This window comes from Rhopalosiphum padi, unplaced genomic scaffold, assembly GCF_020882245.1.
Source record: "Rhopalosiphum padi isolate XX-2018 unplaced genomic scaffold, ASM2088224v1 scaffold1, whole genome shotgun sequence".
In the NCBI taxonomy this organism is placed as follows: domain Eukaryota; kingdom Metazoa; phylum Arthropoda; class Insecta; order Hemiptera; family Aphididae; genus Rhopalosiphum; species Rhopalosiphum padi.
In genome coordinates, this window is record NW_026869996.1 from 10,550,709 (window position 1) to 10,574,371 (window position 23,663).

Here is a 23,663-nt window from a genome sequence, read left to right on the forward strand (position 1 = left end):
TTAATATAATGGTCCAGGTTTCAAGAGATTAACTTGAGAATTGTGTGTTTTATAAGCAGTTCAAAAAATAAATATTTAATATTAGTCAAAATTATCATATAAAATCATGTTTTATAGTGTTTATGAAAAATTTGCTTAAATGAAATGTATGCATGTTAGTAATAATAAATTCTAATCATTTTCTTAATATATTGGTCCAGGTTTCAAGAGATTAACTTGATAATTGTTTGTTTTATAAGCAGTTCAAAAAATAAATATTTAATATTCGTCAAAATTATCATATAAAATCATGTTTTATAGTTTTAATGAAGTTCCTGCTTAAATGAGATGTATGCAAGTTAGTAATAATAAATTCTAATCATTTTCTTAATATAGTGGTGCAGGTTTCAAGAGATTAACTTGATAATTGTTTGTTTTATAAGCAGATCAAAAAAAAATATTTTATATTCGTCAAAATTATTATATAAAATCATGTTTTATAGTTTTAATGAAGTATCTGCTTAAATGAGATGTATGCAAGTTAATAATAATAAATTAAATAATTTAATTAATATTATGGTCAGGGAAGCATTTGAGTAACTTTTAGATACATTGCTATTAATTTTCTATTAACTATACCTAATAACCATTACACGTACATTGCATAAATTCTTTATAATCAGTATCTTTTAGTTCATTTTCAACATTGGATGTTCATACTTTCCCAAAGTTGTATGCATACAAATAAATGTCTCAGCATTCCTTGAGTCATCTGCTGTATTGCCATCTAAAAAAATTTAATCAGTTAAATATATATAATAATTGGAGAATGACTCGATAACTCAGTGCTTTATAAGCAGTTTAAAACATGAATTTTTGATATTCGTCAAAATGATCATATAAAATCATGTTTTTTAGTGTTTATGAAGTATCAAGTTAAATTAATTGTATGAAAGTTAATTATAGTAAATAAGAATCATTTACTTAGTCCTATTGTCAGGGTATCATGACATTAACATTTTGTTACATAACTATTAATTTTCTTTAAATTATATTCTATTATAAGTTCTACACGTACGTTGAATAAAACAATTATTATTATCAGTATCTTCTAGTCCATTTTCATCATAGGATGTTTATATTTTCCAAACTGATATAATCGCGAATTCATGTCTCACCATGGCTTTCATTGTCTGCTGTATTGCAATCTGAAAATATTGTAGTCAGTTAAATATGCGTATAGTTGGAGTAAACAATGTCACTACTACACACCATAATTAGAACGAAAATCTTTATATGATAACTAGTATTTGGAAAATACTGAATAAGTCAGTAACGGAAACAATCAAACAATAACTATCTGAACAACTTTATTCTTAATACAAAATATTTAAAAACAATTTTCAGTTAAAACTTAAATGCAAATACGATTGTAAAACAGCAAAGTGATATGAAATATAATCATATAACAGATGATAAGAAATAATAATTATGATAAGCCATAAAAGATAGTACAAATCTACCAAATTATTTTGTTGAATTTGAATGTAAAATAAATGTAACTAAATAATACACTCGAACAATAACTTAAATTTTCTTCTATTCAATATGAAAAAAATATGAATTGTATAATTCGTAAAAATTAACATATAAAATAATTTGTTAAAGTTCTTATGAAGTAAAAATATCTGGTTAAACAAAACATATGAAAGTTATAAATGATAAAATGGAATAATTTTCATAATATAACAGTCAAGGTATCAAAACACGTACTTGAGAATAAAATATTTTATAAGCAGTTAAATGTATGAATTTGTTATATTCAACAAAATTATCCTATAATTGTAATAAAAATAAAATGATTTTTAAAGCTAAGACAAATTTTAAGAATGAAAATTAAAAGTTCTCAGGTGTTTAATAATCATTTATTCACTGTATTAACAAATATCTATTGTATCACTACATTAATATTCTATAAATTATATTCAATAACCATTACATGTAAATTGCATAAATTCATTATAATCAGTATTCGTTAGTTCATTTTCAAAATTGGATGTTCATACTTTTCCAGAGTTGTTTGAATACCAAACAATGTTTCAGCATCCCTTGAGTGATCTGCTGTATTTGCATCTAAAAAAATTTATCCAGTTAAATAAATATAATAATTGGAGAATGACTCGATAACTCAGTGCTTTATAAGCAGTTCAAAAAATAAATGTATATTATTCATCAAAATTATCATATAAAAACATGTTTTATAGTTTTAATGAAGTATCTGCTTAAATGAGATGTATGCAAGTTAATAATAATAAATTAGAATCATTTTCTTAATATAATGGTCCAGGTTTCAAGAGATTAACTTGAGAATTATGTGTTTTATAAGCAGTTCAAAAAATAAATGTATATTATTCATCAAAATTATCATATAAAATCATGTTTTATAGTGTTTATGAAAAATCTGCTTAAATGAAATGTAAGCAAGTTAATAATTATAAATTAGAATCATTTTCTTAATATAGTGGTCCAGGTTTCATGAGATTAACTTGATAATTGTTTGTTTTATAAGCAGTTCAAAAAATAAATGTATATTATTCATCAAAATTATCATATAAAATCATGTTTTATAGTTTTAATGAAGTTCCTGCTTAAATGAGATGTATGCAAGTTAGTAATAATAAATTCTAATCATTTTCTTAATATAGTGGTCCAGGTTTCAAGAGATTAACATGATAATTGTTTGTTTTATAAGCAGTTCAAAAAATAAATGTATATTATTCATCAAAATTATCATATAAAATCATGTTTTATAGTTTTAATGAAGTATCTGCTTAAATGAGATGTATGCAAGTTAATAATAATAAATTAGAATCATTTTCTTAATATAATGGTCCAGGTTTCAAGAGATTAACTTGAGAATTATGTGTTTTATAAGCAGTTCAAAAAATAAATGTATATTATTCATCAAAATTATCATATAAAATCATGTTTTATAGTTTTAATGATGTATCTGCTTAAATGAGATGTATGCAAGTTAATAATAATTAATTAGAATCATTTTCTTAATATAATGGTCCAGGTTTCAAGATATTAACTTGAGAATTGTGTGTTTTATAAGCAGTTCAAAAAATAAATATTTAATATTCGTCAAAATTATCATATAAAATCATGTTTTATAGTTTTAATGAAGTATCTGCTTAAATGAGATGTATGCAAGTTAATAATAATAAATTAGAATCATTTTCTTAATATAATGGTCCAGGTTTCAAGAGATTAACTTGAGAATTGTGTGTTTTATAAGCAGTTCAAAAAATAAATATTTAATATTCGTCAAAATTATCATATAAAATCATGTTTTATAGTTTTAATGAAGTATCTGCTTAAATGAGATGTATGCAAGTTAATAATAATAAATTAGAATCATTTTCTTAATATAGTGGTCCAGGTTTCAAGAGATTATCTTGAGAATTGTTTGTTTTATAAGCAGTTCAAAAAATAAATATTTAATATTCGTCAAAATTATCATATAAAATCATGTTTTATAGTTTTAATGGAGTTCCTGCTTAAATGAGATGTATGCAAGTTAGTAATAATAAATTCTAATCATTTTCTTAATATAGTGGTCCAGGTTTCAAGAGATTAACTTGATAATTGTTTGTTTTATAAGCAGTTCAAAAAATAAATATTTAATATTCGTCAAAATTATCATATAAAATCATGTTTTATAGTTTTAATGAAGTTCCTGCTTAAATGAGATGTATGCAAGTTAGTAATAATAAATTCTAATCATTTTCTTAATATAGTGGTCCAGGTTTCAAGAGATTAACTTGATAATTGTTTGTTTTATAAGCAGTTCAAAAAATAAATGTATATTATTCATCAAAATTATCATATAAAATCATGTTTTATAGTTTTAATGAAGTATCTGCTTAAATGAGATGTATGCAAGTTAATAATAATAAATTAGAATCATTTTCTTAATATAATGGTCCAGGTTTCAAGAGATTAACTTGAGAATTGTGTGTTTTATAAGCAGATCAAAAAATAAATATTTAATATTCGTCAAAATTATCATATAAAATCATGTTTTATAGTTTTAATGAAGTATCTGCTTAAATGAGATTTATGCAAGTTAATAATAATAAATTAGAATCATTTTCTTAATATAATGGTCCAGGTTTCAAGAGATTAACTTGAGAATTATGTGTTTTATAAGCAGTTCAAAAAATAAATGTATATTATTCATCAAAATTATCATATAAAATCATGTTTTATAGTTTTAATGATGTATCTGCTTAAATGAGATGTATGCAAGTTAATAATAATAAATTAGAATCATTTTCTTAATATAATGGTCCAGGTTTCAAGAGATTAACTTGAGAATTGTGTGTTTTATAAGCAGTTTAAAAAATAAATATTTAATATTAGTCAAAATTATCATATAAAATCATGTTTTATAGTTTTAATGAAGTATCTGCTTAAATGAGATGTATGCAAGTTAATAATAATAAATTAGAATCATTTTCTTAATATAATGGTCCAGGTTTCAAGAGATTAACTTGAGAATTGTGTGTTTTATAAGCAGTTCAAAAAATAAATATTTAATATTCGTCAAAATTATCATATAAAATCATGTTTTATAGTTTTAATGAAGTATCTGCTTAAATGAGATGTATGGAAGTTAATAATAATAAATTAGAATCATTTTCTTAATATAGTGGTCCAGGTTTCAAGAGATTATCTTGAGAATTGTTTGTTTTATAAGCAGATCAAAAAAAAAATATTTTATATTCGTCAAAATTATCATATAAAATCATGTTTTATAGTTTTAATGAAGTATCTGCTTAAATGAGATGTATGCAAGTTAATAATAATAAATTAGAATCATTTTCTTTATGATAATGGTCCAGGTTTCAAGAGATTAACTTGAGAATTGTGTGTTTTATAAGCAGTTCAAAAAATAAATATATATTATTCGTCAAAATTATCATATAAAATCATGTTTTATAGTGTTTATAAAGTATCTGCTTAAATGAGATTTATGCAAGTTAATAATAATAAATTAGAATCATTTAATTAATATTATGGTCAGGGAAGCATTTGAGTAACTTTTAGATACATTGCTATTAATTTTCTATTAACTATACCTAATAACCATTACACGTACATTGCATAAATTCTTTATAATCAGTATCTTTTAGTTCATTTTCAACATTGGATGTTCATACTTTCCCAAAGTTGTATGCATACAAATAAATGTCTCAGCATTCCTTGAGTCATCTGCTGTATTGCCATCTAAAAAAATTTAATCAGTTAAATATATATAATAATTGGAGAATGACTCGATAACTCAGTGCTTTATAAGCAGTTTAAAACATGAATTTTTGATATTCGTCAAAATGATCATATAAAATCATGTTTTTTAGTGTTTATGAAGTATCAAGTTAAATTAATTGTATGAAAGTTAATTATAGTAAATAAGAATCATTTACTTAGTCCTATTGTCAGGATATCATGACATTAACATTTTGTTACATAACTATTAATTTTCTTTAAATTATATTCTATTATAAGCTCTACACGTACGTTGAATAAAACAATTATTATTATCAGTATCTTCTAGTCCATTTTCATCATAGGATGTTTATATTTTCCAAACTGATATAATCGCGAATTCATGTCTCACCATGGCTTTCATTGTCTGCTGTATTGCAATCTGAAAATATTGTAGTCAGTTAAATATGCGTATAGTTGGAGTAAACAATGTCACTACTACACACCATAATTAGAACGAAAATCTTTATATGATAACTAGTATTTGGAAAATACTGAATAAGTCAGTAACGGAAACAATCAAACAATAACTATCTGAACAACTTTATTCTTAATACAAAATATTTAAAAACAATTTTCAGTTAAAACTTAAATGCAAATACGATTGTAAAACAGCAAAGTGATATGAAATATAATCATATAACAGATGATAAGAAATAATAATTATGATAAGCCATAAAAGATAGTACAAATCTACCAAATTATTTTGTTGAATTTGAATGTAAAATAAATGTAACTAAATAATACACTCGAACAATAACTTAAATTTTCTTCTATTCAATATGAAAAAAATATGAATTGTATAATTCGTAAAAATTAACATATAAAATAATTTGTTAAAGTTCTTATGAAGTAAAAATATCTGGTTAAACAAAACATATGAAAGTTATAAATGATAAAATGGAATAATTTTCATAATATAACAGTCAAGGTATCAAAACACGTACTTGAGAATAAAATATTTTATAAGCAGTTAAATGTATGAATTTGTTATATTCAACAAAATTATCCTATAATTGTAATAAAAATAAAATGATTTTTAAAGCTAAGACAAATTTTAAGAATGAAAATTAAAAGTTCTCAGGTGTTTAATAATCATTTATTCACTGTATTAACAAATATCTATTGTATCACTACATTAATATTCTATAAATTATATTCAATAACCATTACATGTAAATTGCATAAATTCATTATAATCAGTATTCGTTAGTTCATTTTCAAAATTGGATGTTCATACTTTTCCAGAGTTGTTTGAATACCAAACAATGTTTCAGCATCCCTTGAGTGATCTGCTGTATTTGCATCTAAAAAAATTTATCCAGTTAAATAAATATAATAATTGGAGAATGACTCGATAACTCAGTGCTTTATAAGCAGTTCAAAAAATAAATGTATATTATTCATCAAAATTATCATATAAAAACATGTTTTATAGTTTTAATGAAGTATCTGCTTAAATGAGATGTATGCAAGTTAATAATAATAAATTAGAATCATTTTCTTAATATAATGGTCCAGGTTTCAAGAGATTAACTTGAGAATTATGTGTTTTATAAGCAGTTCAAAAAATAAATGTATATTATTCATCAAAATTATCATATAAAATCATGTTTTATAGTGTTTATGAAAAATCTGCTTAAATGAAATGTATGCAAGTTAATAATTATAAATTAGAATCATTTTCTTAATATAGTGGTCCAGGTTTCATGAGATTAACTTGATAATTGTTTGTTTTATAAGCAGTTCAAAAAATAAATGTATATTATTCATCAAAATTATCATATAAAATCATGTTTTATAGTTTTAATGAAGTTCCTGCTTAAATGAGATGTATGCAAGTTAGTAATAATAAATTCTAATCATTTTCTTAATATAGTGGTCCAGGTTTCAAGAGATTAACATGATAATTGTTTGTTTTATAAGCAGTTCAAAAAATAAATGTATATTATTCATCAAAATTATCATATAAAATCATGTTTTATAGTTTTAATGAAGTATCTGCTTAAATGAGATGTATGCAAGTTAATAATAATAAATTAGAATCATTTTCTTAATATAATGGTCCAGGTTTCAAGAGATTAACTTGAGAATTATGTGTTTTATAAGCAGTTCAAAAAATAAATGTATATTATTCATCAAAATTATCATATAAAATCATGTTTTATAGTTTTAATGATGTATCTGCTTAAATGAGATGTATGCAAGTTAATAATAATAAATTAGAATCATTTTCTTAATATAATGGTCCAGGTTTCAAGATATTAACTTGAGAATTGTGTGTTTTATAAGCAGTTCAAAAAATAAATATTTAATATTCGTCAAAATTATCATATAAAATCATGTTTTATAGTTTTAATGAAGTATCTGCTTAAATGAGATGTATGCAAGTTAATAATAATAAATTAGAATCATTTTCTTAATATAATGGTCCAGGTTTCAAGAGATTAACTTGAGAATTGTGTGTTTTATAAGCAGTTCAAAAAATAAATATTTAATATTCGTCAAAATTATCATATAAAATCATGTTTTATAGTTTTAATGAAGTATCTGCTTAAATGAGATGTATGCAAGTTAATAATAATAAATTAGAATCATTTTCTTAATATAGTGGTCCAGGTTTCAAGAGATTATCTTGAGAATTGTTTGTTTTATAAGCAGTTCAAAAAATAAATATTTAATATTCGTCAAAATTATCATATAAAATCATGTTTTATAGTTTTAATGAAGTTCCTGCTTAAATGAGATGTATGCAAGTTAGTAATAATAAATTCTAATCATTTTCTTAATATAGTGGTCCAGGTTTCAAGAGATTAACTTGATAATTGTTTGTTTTATAAGCAGTTCAAAAAATAAATATTTAATATTCGTCAAAATTATCATATAAAATCATGTTTTATAGTTTTAATGAAGTTCCTGCTTAAATGAGATGTATGCAAGTTAGTAATAATAAATTCTAATCATTTTCTTAATATAGTGGTCCAGGTTTCAAGAGATTAACTTGATAATTGTTTGTTTTATAAGCAGTTCAAAAAATAAATGTATATTATTCATCAAAATTATCATATAAAATCATGTTTTATAGTTTTAATGAAGTATCTGCTTAAATGAGATGTATGCAAGTTAATAATAATAAATTAGAATCATTTTCTTAATATAATGGTCCAGGTTTCAAGAGATTAACTTGAGAATTGTGTGTTTTATAAGCAGATCAAAAAATAAATATTTAATATTCGTCAAAATTATCATATAAAATCATGTTTTATAGTTTTAATGAAGTATCTGCTTAAATGAGATTTATGCAAGTTAATAATAATAAATTAGAATCATTTTCTTAATATAATGGTCCAGGTTTCAAGAGATTAACTTGAGAATTATGTGTTTTATAAGCAGTTCAAAAAATAAATGTATATTATTCATCAAAATTATCATATAAAATCATGTTTTATAGTTTTAATGATGTATCTGCTTAAATGAGATGTATGCAAGTTAATAATAATAAATTAGAATCATTTTCTTAATATAATGGTCCAGGTTTCAAGAGATTAACTTGAGAATTGTGTGTTTTATAAGCAGTTCAAAAAATAAATATTTAATATTAGTCAAAATTATCATATAAAATCATGTTTTATAGTTTTAATGAAGTATCTGCTTAAATGAGATGTATGCAAGTTAATAATAATAAATTAGAATCATTTTCTTAATATAATGGTCCAGGTTTCAAGAGATTAACTTGAGAATTGTGTGTTTTATAAGCAGTTCAAAAAATAAATATTTAATATTCGTCAAAATTATCATATAAAATCATGTTTTATAGTTTTAATGAAGTATCTGCTTAAATGAGATGTATGGAAGTTAATAATAATAAATTAGAATCATTTTCTTAATATAGTGGTCCAGGTTTCAAGAGATTATCTTGAGAATTGTTTGTTTTATAAGCAGATCAAAAAAAAAATATTTTATATTCGTCAAAATTATCATATAAAATCATGTTTTATAGTTTTAATGAAGTATCTGCTTAAATGAGATGTATGCAAGTTAATAATAATAAATTAGAATCATTTTCTTTATGATAATGGTCCAGGTTTCAAGAGATTAACTTGAGAATTGTGTGTTTTATAAGCAGTTCAAAAAATAAATATATATTATTCGTCAAAATTATCATATAAAATCATGTTTTATAGTGTTTATAAAGTATCTGCTTAAATGAGATTTATGCAAGTTAATAATAATAAATTAGAATCATTTAATTAATATTATGGTCAGGGAAGCATTTGAGTAACTTTTAGATACATTGCTATTAATTTTCTATTAACTATACCTAATAACCATTACACGTACATTGCATAAATTCTTTATAATCAGTATCTTTTAGTTCATTTTCAACATTGGATGTTCATACTTTCCCAAAGTTGTATGCATACAAATAAATGTCTCAGCATTCCTTGAGTCATCTGCTGTATTGCCATCTAAAAAAATTTAATCAGTTAAATATATATAATAATTGGAGAATGACTCGATAACTCAGTGCTTTATAAGCAGTTTAAAACATGAATTTTTGATATTCGTCAAAATGATCATATAAAATCATGTTTTTTAGTGTTTATGAAGTATCAAGTTAAATTAATTGTATGAAAGTTAATTATAGTAAATAAGAATCATTTACTTAGTCCTATTGTCAGGATATCATGACATTAACATTTTGTTACATAACTATTAATTTTCTTTAAATTATATTCTATTATAAGCTCTACACGTAAGTTGAATAAAACAATTATTATTATCAGTATCTTCTAGTCCATTTTCATCATAGGATGTTTATATTTTCCAAACTGATATAATCGCGAATTCATGTCTCACCATGGCTTTCATTGTCTGCTGTATTGCAATCTGAAAATATTGTAGTCAGTTAAATATGCGTATAGTTGGAGTAAACAATGTCACTACTACACACCATAATTAGAACGAAAATCTTTATATGATAACTAGTATTTGGAAAATACTGAATAAGTCAGTAACGGAAACAATCAAACAATAACTATCTGAACAACTTTATTCTTAATACAAAATATTTAAAAACAATTTTCAGTTAAAACTTAAATGCAAATACGATTGTAAAACAGCAAAGTGATATGAAATATAATCATATAACAGATGATAAGAAATAATAATTATGATAAGCCATAAAAGATAGTACAAATCTACCAAATTATTTTGTTGAATTTGAATGTAAAATAAATGTAACTAAATAATACACTCGAACAATAACTTAAATTTTCTTCTATTCAATATGAAAAAAATATGAATTGTATAATTCGTAAAAATTAACATATAAAATAATTTGTTAAAGTTCTTATGAAGTAAAAATATCTGGTTAAACAAAACATATGAAAGTTATAAATGATAAAATGGAATAATTTTCATAATATAACAGTCAAGGTATCAAAACACGTACTTGAGAATAAAATATTTTATAAGCAGTTAAATGTATGAATTTGTTATATTCAACAAAATTATCCTATAATTGTAATAAAAATAAAATGATTTTTAAAGCTAAGACAAATTTTAAGAATGAAAATTAAAAGTTCTCAGGTGTTTAATAATCATTTATTCACTGTATTAACAAATATCTATTGTATCACTACATTAATATTCTATAAATTATATTCAATAACCATTACATGTAAATTGCATAAATTCAATATAATCAGTATTCGTTAGTTCATTTTCAAAATTGGATGTTCATACTTTTCCAGAGTTGTTTGAATACCAAACAATGTTTCAGCATCCCTTGAGTGATCTGCTGTATTTGCATCTAAAAAAATTTATCCAGTTAAATAAATATAATAATTGGAGAATGACTCGATAACTCAGTGCTTTATAAGCAGTTCAAAAAATAAATGTATATTATTCATCAAAATTATCATATAAAAACATGTTTTATAGTTTTAATGAAGTATCTGCTTAAATGAGATGTATGCAAGTTAATAATAATAAATTAGAATCATTTTCTTAATATAATGGTCCAGGTTTCAAGAGATTAACTTGAGAATTATGTGTTTTATAAGCAGTTCAAAAAATAAATGTATATTATTCATCAAAATTATCATATAAAATCATGTTTTATAGTGTTTATGAAAAATCTGCTTAAATGAAATGTATGCAAGTTAATAATTATAAATTAGAATCATTTTCTTAATATAGTGGTCCAGGTTTCATGAGATTAACTTGATAATTGTTTGTTTTATAAGCAGTTCAAAAAATAAATGTATATTATTCATCAAAATTATCATATAAAATCATGTTTTATAGTTTTAATGAAGTTCCTGCTTAAATGAGATGTATGCAAGTTAGTAATAATAAATTCTAATCATTTTCTTAATATAGTGGTCCAGGTTTCAAGAGATTAACATGATAATTGTTTGTTTTATAAGCAGTTCAAAAAATAAATGTATATTATTCATCAAAATTATCATATAAAATCATGTTTTATAGTTTTAATGAAGTATCTGCTTAAATGAGATGTATGCAAGTTAATAATAATAAATTAGAATCATTTTCTTAATATAATGGTCCAGGTTTCAAGAGATTAACTTGAGAATTATGTGTTTTATAAGCAGTTCAAAAAATAAATGTATATTATTCATCAAAATTATCATATAAAATCATGTTTTATAGTTTTAATGATGTATCTGCTTAAATGAGATGTATGCAAGTTAATAATAATAAATTAGAATCATTTTCTGAATATAATGGTCCAGGTTTCAAGATATTAACTTGAGAATTGTGTGTTTTATAAGCAGTTCAAAAAATAAATATTTAATATTCGTCAAAATTATCATATAAAATCATGTTTTATAGTTTTAATGAAGTATCTGCTTAAATGAGATGTATGCAAGTTAATAATAATAAATTAGAATCATTTTCTTAATATAATGGTCCAGGTTTCAAGAGATTAACTTGAGAATTGTGTGTTTTATAAGCAGTTCAAAAAATAAATATTTAATATTCGTCAAAATTATCATATAAAATCATGTTTTATAGTTTTAATGAAGTATCTGCTTAAATGAGATGTATGCAAGTTAATAATAATAAATTAGAATCATTTTCTTAATATAGTGGTCCAGGTTTCAAGAGATTATCTTGAGAATTGTTTGTTTTATAAGCAGTTCAAAAAATAAATATTTAATATTCGTCAAAATTATCATATAAAATCATGTTTTATAGTTTTAATGAAGTTCCTGCTTAAATGAGATGTATGCAAGTTAGTAATAATAAATTCTAATCATTTTCTTAATATAGTGGTCCAGGTTTCAAGAGATTAACTTGATAATTGTTTGTTTTATAAGCAGTTCAAAAAATAAATATTTAATATTCGTCAAAATTATCATATAAAATCATGTTTTATAGTTTTAATGAAGTTCCTGCTTAAATGAGATGTATGCAAGTTAGTAATTATAAATTCTAATCATTTTCTTAATATAGTGGTCCAGGTTTCAAGAGATTAACTTGATAATTGTTTGTTTTATAAGCAGTTCAAAAAATAAATGTATATTATTCATCAAAATTATCATATAAAATCATGTTTTATAGTTTTAATGAAGTATCTGCTTAAATGAGATGTATGCAAGTTAATAATAATAAATTAGAATCATTTTCTTAATATAATGGTCCAGGTTTCAAGAGATTAACTTGAGAATTGTGTGTTTTATAAGCAGATCAAAAAATAAATATTTAATATTCGTCAAAATTATCATATAAAATCATGTTTTATAGTTTTAATGAAGTATCTGTTTAAATGAGATTTATGCAAGTTAATAATAATAAATTAGAATCATTTTCTTAATATAATGGTCCAGGTTTCAAGAGATTAACTTGAGAATTATGTGTTTTATAAGCAGTTCAAAAAATAAATGTATATTATTCATCAAAATTATCATATAAAATCATGTTTTATAGTTTTAATGATGTATCTGCTTAAATGAGATGTATGCAAGTTAATAATAATAAATTAGAATCATTTTCTTAATATAATGGTCCAGGTTTCAAGAGATTAACTTGAGAATTGTGTGTTTTATAAGCAGTTCAAAAAATAAATATTTAATATTAGTCAAAATTATCATATAAAATCATGTTTTATAGTTTTAATGAAGTATCTGCTTAAATGAGATGTATGCAAGTTAATAATAATAAATTAGAATCATTTTCTTAATATAATGGTCCAGGTTTCAAGAGATTAACTTGAGAATTGTGTGTTTTATAAGCAGTTCAAAAAATAAATATTTAATATTCGTCAAAATTATCATATAAAATCATGTTTTATAGTTTTAATGAAGTATCTGCTTAAATGAGATGTATGCAAGTTAATAATAATAAATTAGAATCATTTTCTTAATATAGTGGTCCAGGTTTCAAGAGATTATCTTGAGAATTGTTTGTTTTATAAGCAGATCAAAAAAAAAATATTTTATATTCGTCAAAATTATCATATAAAATCATGTTTTATAGTTTTAATGAAGTATCTGCTTAAATGAGATGTATGCAAGTTAATAATAATAAATTAGAATCATTTTCTTTATGATAATGGTCCAGGTTTCAAGAGATTAACTTGAGAATTGTGTGTTTTATAAGCAGTTCAAAAAATAAATATATATTATTCGTCAAAATTATCATATAAAATCATGTTTTATAGTGTTTATAAAGTATCTGCTTAAATGAAATGTATGCAAGTTAATAATAATAAATTAAATAATTTAATTAATATTATGGTCAGGGAAGCATTTGAGTAACTTTTAGATACATTGCTATTAATTTTCTATTAACTATACCTAATAACCATTACACGTACATTGCATAAATTCTTTATAATCAGTATCTTTTAGTTCATTTTCAACATTGGATGTTCATACTTTCCCAAAGTTGTATGCATACAAATAAATGTCTCAGCATTCCTTGAGTCATCTGCTGTATTGCCATCTAAAAAAATTTAATCAGTTAAATATATATAATAATTGGAGAATGACTCGATAACTCAGTGCTTTATAAGCAGTTTAAAACATGAATTTTTGATATTCGTCAAAATGATCATATAAAATCATGTTTTTTAGTGTTTATGAAGTATCAAGTTAAATTAATTGTATGAAAGTTAATTATAGTAAATAAGAATCATTTACTTAGTCCTATTGTCAGGATATCATGACATTAACATTTTGTTACATAACTATTAATTTTCTTTAAATTATATTCTATTATAAGCTCTACACGTACGTTGAATAAAACAATTATTATTATCAGTATCTTCTAGTCCATTTTCATCATAGGATGTTTATATTTTCCAAACTGATATAATCGCGAATTCATGTCTCACCATGGCTTTCATTGTCTGCTGTATTGCAATCTGAAAATATTGTAGTCAGTTAAATATGCGTATAGTTGGAGTAAACAATGTCACTACTACACACCATAATTAGAACGAAAATCTTTATATGATAACTAGTATTTGGAAAATACTGAATAAGTCAGTAACGGAAACAATCAAACAATAACTATCTGAACAACTTTATTCTTAATACAAAATATTTAAAAACAATTTTCAGTTAAAACTTAAATGCAAATACGATTGTAAAACAGCAAAGTGATATGAAATATAATCATATAACAGATGATAAGAAATAATAATTATGATAAGCCATAAAAGATATTACAAATCTACCAAATTATTTTGTTGAATTTGAATGTAAAATAAATGTAACTAAATAATACACTCGAACAATAACTTAAATTTTCTTCTATTCAATATGAAAAAAATATGAATTGTATAATTCGTAAAAATTAACATATAAAATAATTTGTTAAAGTTCTTATGAAGTAAAAATATCTGGTTAAACAAAACATATGAAAGTTATAAATGATAAAATGGAATAATTTTCATAATATAACAGTCAAGGTATCAAAACACGTACTTGAGAATAAAATATTTTATAAGCAGTTAAATGTATGAATTTGTTATATTCAACAAAATTATCCTATAAATGTAATAAAAATAAAATGATTTTTAAAGCTAAGACAAATTTTAAGAATGAAAATTAAAAGTTCTCAGGTGTTTAATAATCATTTATTCACTGTATTAACAAATATCTATTGTATCACTACATTAATATTCTATAAATTATATTCAATAACCATTACATGTAAATTGCATAAATTCATTATAATCAGTATTCGTTAGTTCATTTTCAAAATTGGATGTTCATACTTTTCCAGAGTTGTTTGAATACCAAACAATGTTTCAGCATCCCTTGAGTGATCTGCTGTATTTGCATCTAAAAAAATTTATCCAGTTAAATAAATATAATAATTGGAGAATGACTCGATAACTCAGTGCTTTATAAGCAGTTCAAAAAATAAATGTATATTATTCATCAAAATTATCATATAAAAACATGTTTTATTGTTTTAATCAAGTATCTGCTTAAATGAGATGTATGCAAGTTAATAATAATAAATTAGAATCATTTTCTTAATATAGTGGTCCAGGTTTCAAGAGATTATCTTGAGAATTGTTTGTTTTATAAGCAGATCAAAAAATAAATATTTAATATTCGTCAAAATTATCATATAAAATCATGTTTTATAGTTTTAATGAAGTATCTGCTTAAATGAGATGTATGCAAGTTAATAATAATAAATTAGAATCATTTTCTTAATATAATGGTCCAGGTTTCAAGAGATTAACTTGAGAATTGTGTGTTTTATAAGCAGTTCAAAAAATAAATGTATATTATTCATCAAAATTATCATATAAAATCATGTTTTATAGTTTTAATGAAGTATCTGCTTAAATGAGATGTATGCAAGTTAATAATAATAAATTAGAATCATTTTCTTAATATAGTGGTCCAGGTTTCAAGAGATTATCTTGAGAATTGTTTGTTTTATAAGCAGATCAAAAAAAAAATATTTCATATTCATCAAAATTATCATATAAAAACATGTTTTATTGTTTTAATCAAGTATCTGCTTAAATGAGATGTATGCAAGTTAATAATAATAAATTAGAATCATTTTCTTAATATAGTGGTCCAGGTTTCAAGAGATTATCTTGAGAATTGTTTGTTTTATAAGCAGATCAAAAAATAAATATTTAATATTCGTCAAAATTATCATATAAAATCATGTTTTATAGTTTTAATGAAGTATCTGCTTAAATGAGATGTATGCAAGTTAATAATAATAAATTAGAATCATTTTCTTAATATAATGGTCCAGGTTTCAAGAGATTAACTTGAGAATTGTGTGTTTTATAAGCAGTTCAAAAAATAAATGTATATTATTCATCAAAATTATCATATAAAATCATGTTTTATAGTTTTAATGAAGTATCTGCTTAAATGAGATGTATGCAAGTTAATAATAATAAATTAGAATCATTTTCTTAATATAGTGGTCCAGGTTTCAAGAGATTATCTTGAGAATTGTTTGTTTTATAAGCAGATCAAAAAAAAAATATTTTATATTCGTCAAAATTATCATATAAAATCATGTTTTATAGTTTTAATGAAGTATCTGCTTAAATGAGATGTATGCAAGTTAATAATAATAAATTAGAATCATTTTCTTTATGATAATGGTCCAGGTTTCAAGAGATTAACTTGAGAATTGTGTGTTTTATAAGCAGTTCAAAAAATAAATATATATTATTCGTCAAAATTATCATATAAAATCATGTTTTATAGTGTTTATAAAGTATCTGCTTAAATGAAATGTATGCAAGTTAATAATAATAAATTAAATAATTTAATTAATATTATGGTCAGGGAAGCATTTGAGTAACTTTTAGATACATTGCTATTAATTTTCTATTAACTATACCTAATAACCATTACACGTACATTGCATAAATTCTTTATAATCAGTATCTTTTAGTTCATTTTCAACATTGGATGTTCATACTTTCCCAAAGTTGTATGCATACAAATAAATGTCTCAGCATTCCTTGAGTCATCTGCTGTATTGCCATCTAAAAAAATTTAATCAGTTAAATATATATAATAATTGGAGAATGACTCGATAACTCAGTGCTTTATAAGCAGTTTAAAACATGAATTTTTGATATTCGTCAAAATGATCATATAAAATCATGTTTTTTAGTGTTTATGAAGTATCAAGTTAAATTAATTGTATGAAAGTTAATTATAGTAAATAAGAATCATTTACTTAGTCCTATTGTCAGGATATCATGACATTAACATTTTGTTACATAACTATTAATTTTCTTTAAATTATATTCTATTATAAGCTCTACACGTACGTTGAATAAAACAATTATTATTATCAGTATCTTCTAGTCCATTTTCATCATAGGATGTTTATATTTTCCAAACTGATATAATCGCGAATTCATGTCTCACCATGGCTTTCATTGTCTGCTGTATTGCAATCTGAAAATATTGTAGTCAGTTAAATATGCGTATAGTTGGAGTAAACAATGTCACTACTACACACCATAATTAGAACGAAAATCTTTATATGATAACTAGTATTTGGAAAATACTGAATAAGTCAGTAACGGAAACAATCAAACAATAACTATCTGAACAACTTTATTCTTAATACAAAATATTTAAAAACAATTTTCAGTTAAAACTTAAATGCAAATACGATTGTAAAACAGCAAAGTGATATGAAATATAATCATATAACAGATGATAAGAAATAATAATTATGATAAGCCATAAAAGATATTACAAATCTACCAAATTATTTTGTTGAATTTGAATGTAAAATAAATGTAACTAAATAATACACTCGAACAATAACTTAAATTTTCTTCTATTCAATATGAAAAAAATATGAATTGTATAATTCGTAAAAATTAACATATAAAATAATTTGTTAAAGTTCTTATGAAGTAAAAATATCTGGTTAAACAAAACATATGAAAGTTATAAATGATAAAATGGAATAATTTTCATAATATAACAGTCAAGGTATCAAAACACGTACTTGAGAATAAAATATTTTATAAGCAGTTAAATGTATGAATTTGTTATATTCAACAAAATTATCCTATAAATGTAATAAAAATAAAATGATTTTTAAAGCTAAGACAAATTTTAAGAATGAAAATTAAAAGTTCTCAGGTGTTTAATAATCATTTATTCACTGTATTAACAAATATCTATTGTATCACTACATTAATATTCTATAAATTATATTCAATAACCATTACATGTAAATTGCATAAATTCATTATAATCAGTATTCGTTAGTTCATTTTCAAAATTGGATGTTCATACTTTTCCAGAGTTGTTTGAATACCAAACAATGTTTCAGCATCCCTTGAGTGATCTGCTGTATTTGCATCTAAAAAAATTTATCCAGTTAAATAAATATAATAATTGGAGAATGACTCGATAACTCAGTGCTTTATAAGCAGTTCAAAAAATAAATGTATATTATTCATCAAAATTATCATATAAAAACATGTTTTATTGTTTTAATCAAGTATCTGCTTAAATGAGATGTATGCAAGTTAATAATAATAAATTAGAATCATTTTCTTAATATAGTGGTCCAGGTTTCAAGAGATTATCTTGAGAATTGTTTGTTTTATAAGCAGATCAAAAAATAAATATTTAATATTCGTCAAAATTATCATATAAAATCATGTTTTATAGTTTTAATGAAGTATCTGCTTAAATGAGATGTATGCAAGTTAATAATAATAAATTAGAATCATTTTCTTAATATAATGGTCCAGGTTTCAAGAGATTAACTTGATAATTGTTTGTTTTATAAGCAGTTCAAAAAATAAATATTTAATATTCGTCAAAATTATCATATAAAATCATGTTTTATAGTTTTAATGAAGTTCCTGCTTAAATGAGATGTATGCAAGTTAGTAATAATAAATTCTAATCATTTTCTTAATATAGTGGTCCAGGTTTCAAGAGATTAACTTGATAATTGTTTGTTTTATAAGCAGTTCAAAAAATAAATGTATATTATTCATCAAAATTATCATATAAAATCATGTTTTATAGTTTTAATGAAGTATCTGCTTAAATGAGATGTATGCAAGTTAATAATAATAAATTAGAATCATTTTCTTAATATAATGGTCCAGGTTTCAAGAGATTAACTTGAGAATTGTGTGTTTTATAAGCAGATCAAAAAATAAATATTTAATATTCGTCAAAATTATCATATAAAATCATGTTTTATAGTTTTAATGAAGTATCTGCTTAAATGAGATTTATGCAAGTTAATAATAATAAATTAGAATCATTTTCTTAATATAATGGTCCAGGTTTCAAGAGATTAACTTGAGAATTATGTGTTTTATAAGCAGTTCAAAAAATAAATGTATATTATTCATCAAAATTATCATATAAAATCATGTTTTATAGTTTTAATGATGTATCTGCTTAAATGAGATGTATGCAAGTTAATAATAATAAATTAGAATCATTTTCTTAATATAATGGTCCAGGTTTCAAGAGATTAACTTGAGAATTGTGTGTTTTATAAGCAGTTCAAAAAATAAATATTTAATATTAGTCAAAATTATCATATAAAATCATGTTTTATAGTTTTAATGAAGTATCTGCTTAAATGAGATGTATGCAAGTTAATAATAATAAATTAGAATCATTTTCTTAATATAATGGTCCAGGTTTCAAGAGATTAACTTGAGAATTGTGTGTTTTATAAGCAGTTCAAAAAATAAATATTTAATATTCGTCAAAATTATCATATAAAATCATGTTTTATAGTTTTAATGAAGTATCTGCTTAAATGAGATGTATGGAAGTTAATAATAATAAATTAGAATCATTTTCTTAATATAGTGGTCCAGGTTTCAAGAGATTATCTTGAGAATTGTTTGTTTTATAAGCAGATCAAAAAAAAAATATTTTATATTCGTCAAAATTATCATATAAAATCATGTTTTATAGTTTTAATGAAGTATCTGCTTAAATGAGATGTATGCAAGTTAATAATAATAAATTAGAATCATTTTCTTTATGATAATGGTCCAGGTTTCAAGAGATTAACTTGAGAATTGTGTGTTTTATAAGCAGTTCAAAAAATAAATATATATTATTCGTCAAAATTATCATATAAAATCATGTTTTATAGTGTTTATAAAGTATCTGCTTAAATGAAATGTATGCAAGTTAATAATAATAAATTAAATAATTTAATTAATATTATGGTCAGGGAAGCATTTGAGTAACTTTTAGATACATTGCTATTAATTTTCTATTAACTATACCTAATAACCATTACACGTACATTGCATAAATTCTTTATAATCAGTATCTTTTAGTTCATTTTCAACATTGGATGTTCATACTTTCCCAAAGTTGTATGCATACAAATAAATGTCTCAGCATTCCTTGAGTCATCTGCTGTATTGCCATCTAAAAAAATTTAATCAGTTAAATATATATAATAATTGGAGAATGACTCGATAACTCAGTGCTTTATAAGCAGTTTAAAACATGAATTTTTGATATTCGTCAAAATGATCATATAAAATCATGTTTTTTAGTGTTTATGAAGTATCAAGTTAAATTAATTGTATGAAAGTTAATTATAGTAAATAAGAATCATTTACTTAGTCCTATTGTCAGGATATCATGACATTAACATTTTGTTACATAACTATTAATTTTCTTTAAATTATATTCTATTATAAGCTCTACACGTACGTTGAATAAAACAATTATTATTATCAGTATCTTCTAGTCCATTTTCATCATAGGATGTTTATATTTTCCAAACTGATATAATCGCGAATTCATGTCTCACCATGGCTTTCATTGTCTGCTGTATTGCAATCTGAAAATATTGTAGTCAGTTAAATATGCGTATAGTTGGAGTAAACAATGTCACTACTACACACCATAATTAGAACGAAAATCTTTATATGATAACTAGTATTTGGAAAATACTGAATAAGTCAGTAACGGAAACAATCAAACAATAACTATCTGAACAACTTTATTCTTAATACAAAATATTTAAAAACAATTTTCAGTTAAAACTTAAATGCAAATACGATTGTAAAACAGCAAAGTGATATGAAATATAATCATATAACAGATGATAAGAAATAATAATTATGATAAGCCATAAAAGATATTACAAATCTACCAAATTATTTTGTTGAATTTGAATGTAAAATAAATGTAACTAAATAATACACTCGAACAATAACTTAAATTTTCTTCTATTCAATATGAAAAAAATATGAATTGTATAATTCGTAAAAATTAACATATAAAATAATTTGTTAAAGTTCTTATGAAGTAAAAATATCTGGTTAAACAAAACATATGAAAGTTATAAATGATAAAATGGAATAATTTTCATAATATAACAGTCAAGGTATCAAAACACGTACTTGAGAATAAAATATTTTATAAGCAGTTAAATGTATGAATTTGTTATATTCAACAAAATTATCCTATAAATGTAATAAAAATAAAATGATTTTTAAAGCTAAGACAAATTTTAAGAATGAAAATTAAAAGTTCTCAGGTGTTTAATAATCATTTATTCACTGTATTAACAAATATCTATTGTATCACTACATTAATATTCTATAAATTATATTCAATAACCATTACATGTAAATTGCATAAATTCATTATAATCAGTATTCGTTAGTTCATTTTCAAAATTGGATGTTCATACTTTTCCAGAGTTGTTTGAATACCAAACAATGTTTCAGCATCCCTTGAGTGATCTGCTGTATTTGCATCTAAAAAAATTTATCCAGTTAAATAAATATAATAATTGGAGAATGACTCGATAACTCAGTGCTTTATAAGCAGTTCAAAAAATAAATGTATATTATTCATCAAAATTATCATATAAAAACATGTTTTATTGTTTTAATCAAGTATCTGCTTAAATGAGATGTATGCAAGTTAATAATAATAAATTAGAATCATTTTCTTAATATAGTGGTCCAGGTTTCAAGAGATTATCTTGAGAATTGTTTGTTTTATAAGCAGATCAAAAAATAAATATTTAATATTCGTCAAAATTATCATATAAAATCATGTTTTATAGTTTTAATGAAGTATCTGCTTAAATGAGATGTATGCAAGTTAATAATAATAAATTAGAATCATTTTCTTAATATAATGGTCCAGGTTTCAAGAGATTAACTTGAGAATTGTGTGTTTTATAAGCAGTTCAAAAAATAAATGTATATTATTCATCAAAATTATCATATAAAATCATGTTTTATAGTTTTAATGAAGTATCTGCTTAAATGAGATGTATGCAAGTTAATAATAATAAATTAGAATCATTTTCTTAATATAGTGGTCCAGGTTTCAAGAGATTAACTTGAGAATTGTTTGTTTTATAAGCAGATCAAAAAAAAAATATTTTATATTCGTCAAAATTATCATATAAAATCATGTTTTATAGTTTTAATGAAGTATCTGCTTAAATGAGATGTATGCAAGTTAATAATAATAAATTAGAATCATTTTCTTTATGATAATGGTCCAGGTTTCAAGAGATTAACTTGAGAATTGTGTGTTTTATAAGCAGTTCAAAAAATAAATATATATTATTCGTCAAAATTATCATATAAAATCATGTTTTATAGTGTTTATAAAGTATCTGCTTAAATGAAATGTATGCAAGTTAATAATAATAAATTAAATAATTTAATTAATATTATGGTCAGGGAAGCATTTGAGTAACTTTTAGATACATTGCTATTAATTTTCTATTAACTATACCTAATAACCATTACACGTACATTGCATAAATTCTTTATAATCAGTATCTTTTAGTTCATTTTCAACATTGGATGTTCATACTTTCCCAAAGTTGTATGCATACAAATAAATGTCTCAGCATTCCTTGAGTCATCTGCTGTATTGCCATCTAAAAAAATTTAATCAGTTAAATATATATAATAATTGGAGAATGACTCGATAACTCAGTGCTTTATAAGCAGTTTAAAACATGAATTTTTGATATTCGTCAAAATGATCATATAAAATCATGTTTTTTAGTGTTTATGAAGTATCAAGTTAAATTAATTGTATGAAAGTTAATTATAGTAAATAAGAATCATTTACTTAGTCCTATTGTCAGGATATCATGACATTAACATTTTGTTACATAACTATTAATTTTCTTTAAATTATATTCTATTATAAGCTCTACACGTACGTTGAATAAAACAATTATTATTATCAGTATCTTCTAGTCCATTTTCATCATAGGATGTTTATATTTTCCAAACTGATATAATCGCGAATTCATGTCTCACCATGGCTTTCATTGTCTGCTGTATTGCAATCTGAAAA

General features: G+C 22.6%; 1 long non-coding RNA gene across 20 annotated transcripts in view; it reads right to left on the bottom strand.

Moving 5' to 3' along the window:
- Positions 1–536: 536 nt before the first annotated feature.
- The window catches only part of LOC132931375 (uncharacterized), a 41,590-nt gene continuing 18,463 nt past the window's right edge, over positions 537–23,663 (bottom strand). For 5 of the 20 annotated variants that reach the window (XR_009662545.1, XR_009662547.1, XR_009662544.1 and 2 more), the window contains 19 exons: positions 23,527–23,656; positions 23,108–23,235; positions 21,954–22,087; positions 21,033–21,162; positions 20,614–20,741; positions 18,545–18,678; positions 17,624–17,753; positions 17,205–17,332; positions 15,502–15,635; positions 14,581–14,710; positions 14,162–14,289; positions 11,062–11,128; positions 9,655–10,203; positions 6,487–6,620; positions 5,566–5,695; positions 5,147–5,274; positions 1,979–2,112; positions 1,058–1,187; positions 538–766 (listed from right to left, as the gene is read on the bottom strand). This is a non-coding gene — a long non-coding RNA (uncharacterized LOC132931375). Of the gene's footprint in view, positions 767–1,057; positions 1,188–1,978; positions 2,113–5,146; positions 5,275–5,565; positions 5,696–6,486; positions 6,621–9,654; positions 10,204–11,061; positions 11,129–14,161; positions 14,290–14,580; positions 14,711–15,501; positions 15,636–17,204; positions 17,333–17,623; positions 17,754–18,544; positions 18,679–20,613; positions 20,742–21,032; positions 21,163–21,953; positions 22,088–23,107; positions 23,236–23,526; positions 23,657–23,663 lie in introns of all 20 variants that reach the window. The other 15 variants (XR_009662559.1, XR_009662562.1, XR_009662560.1 and 12 more) reach the window with 11 other exon arrangements.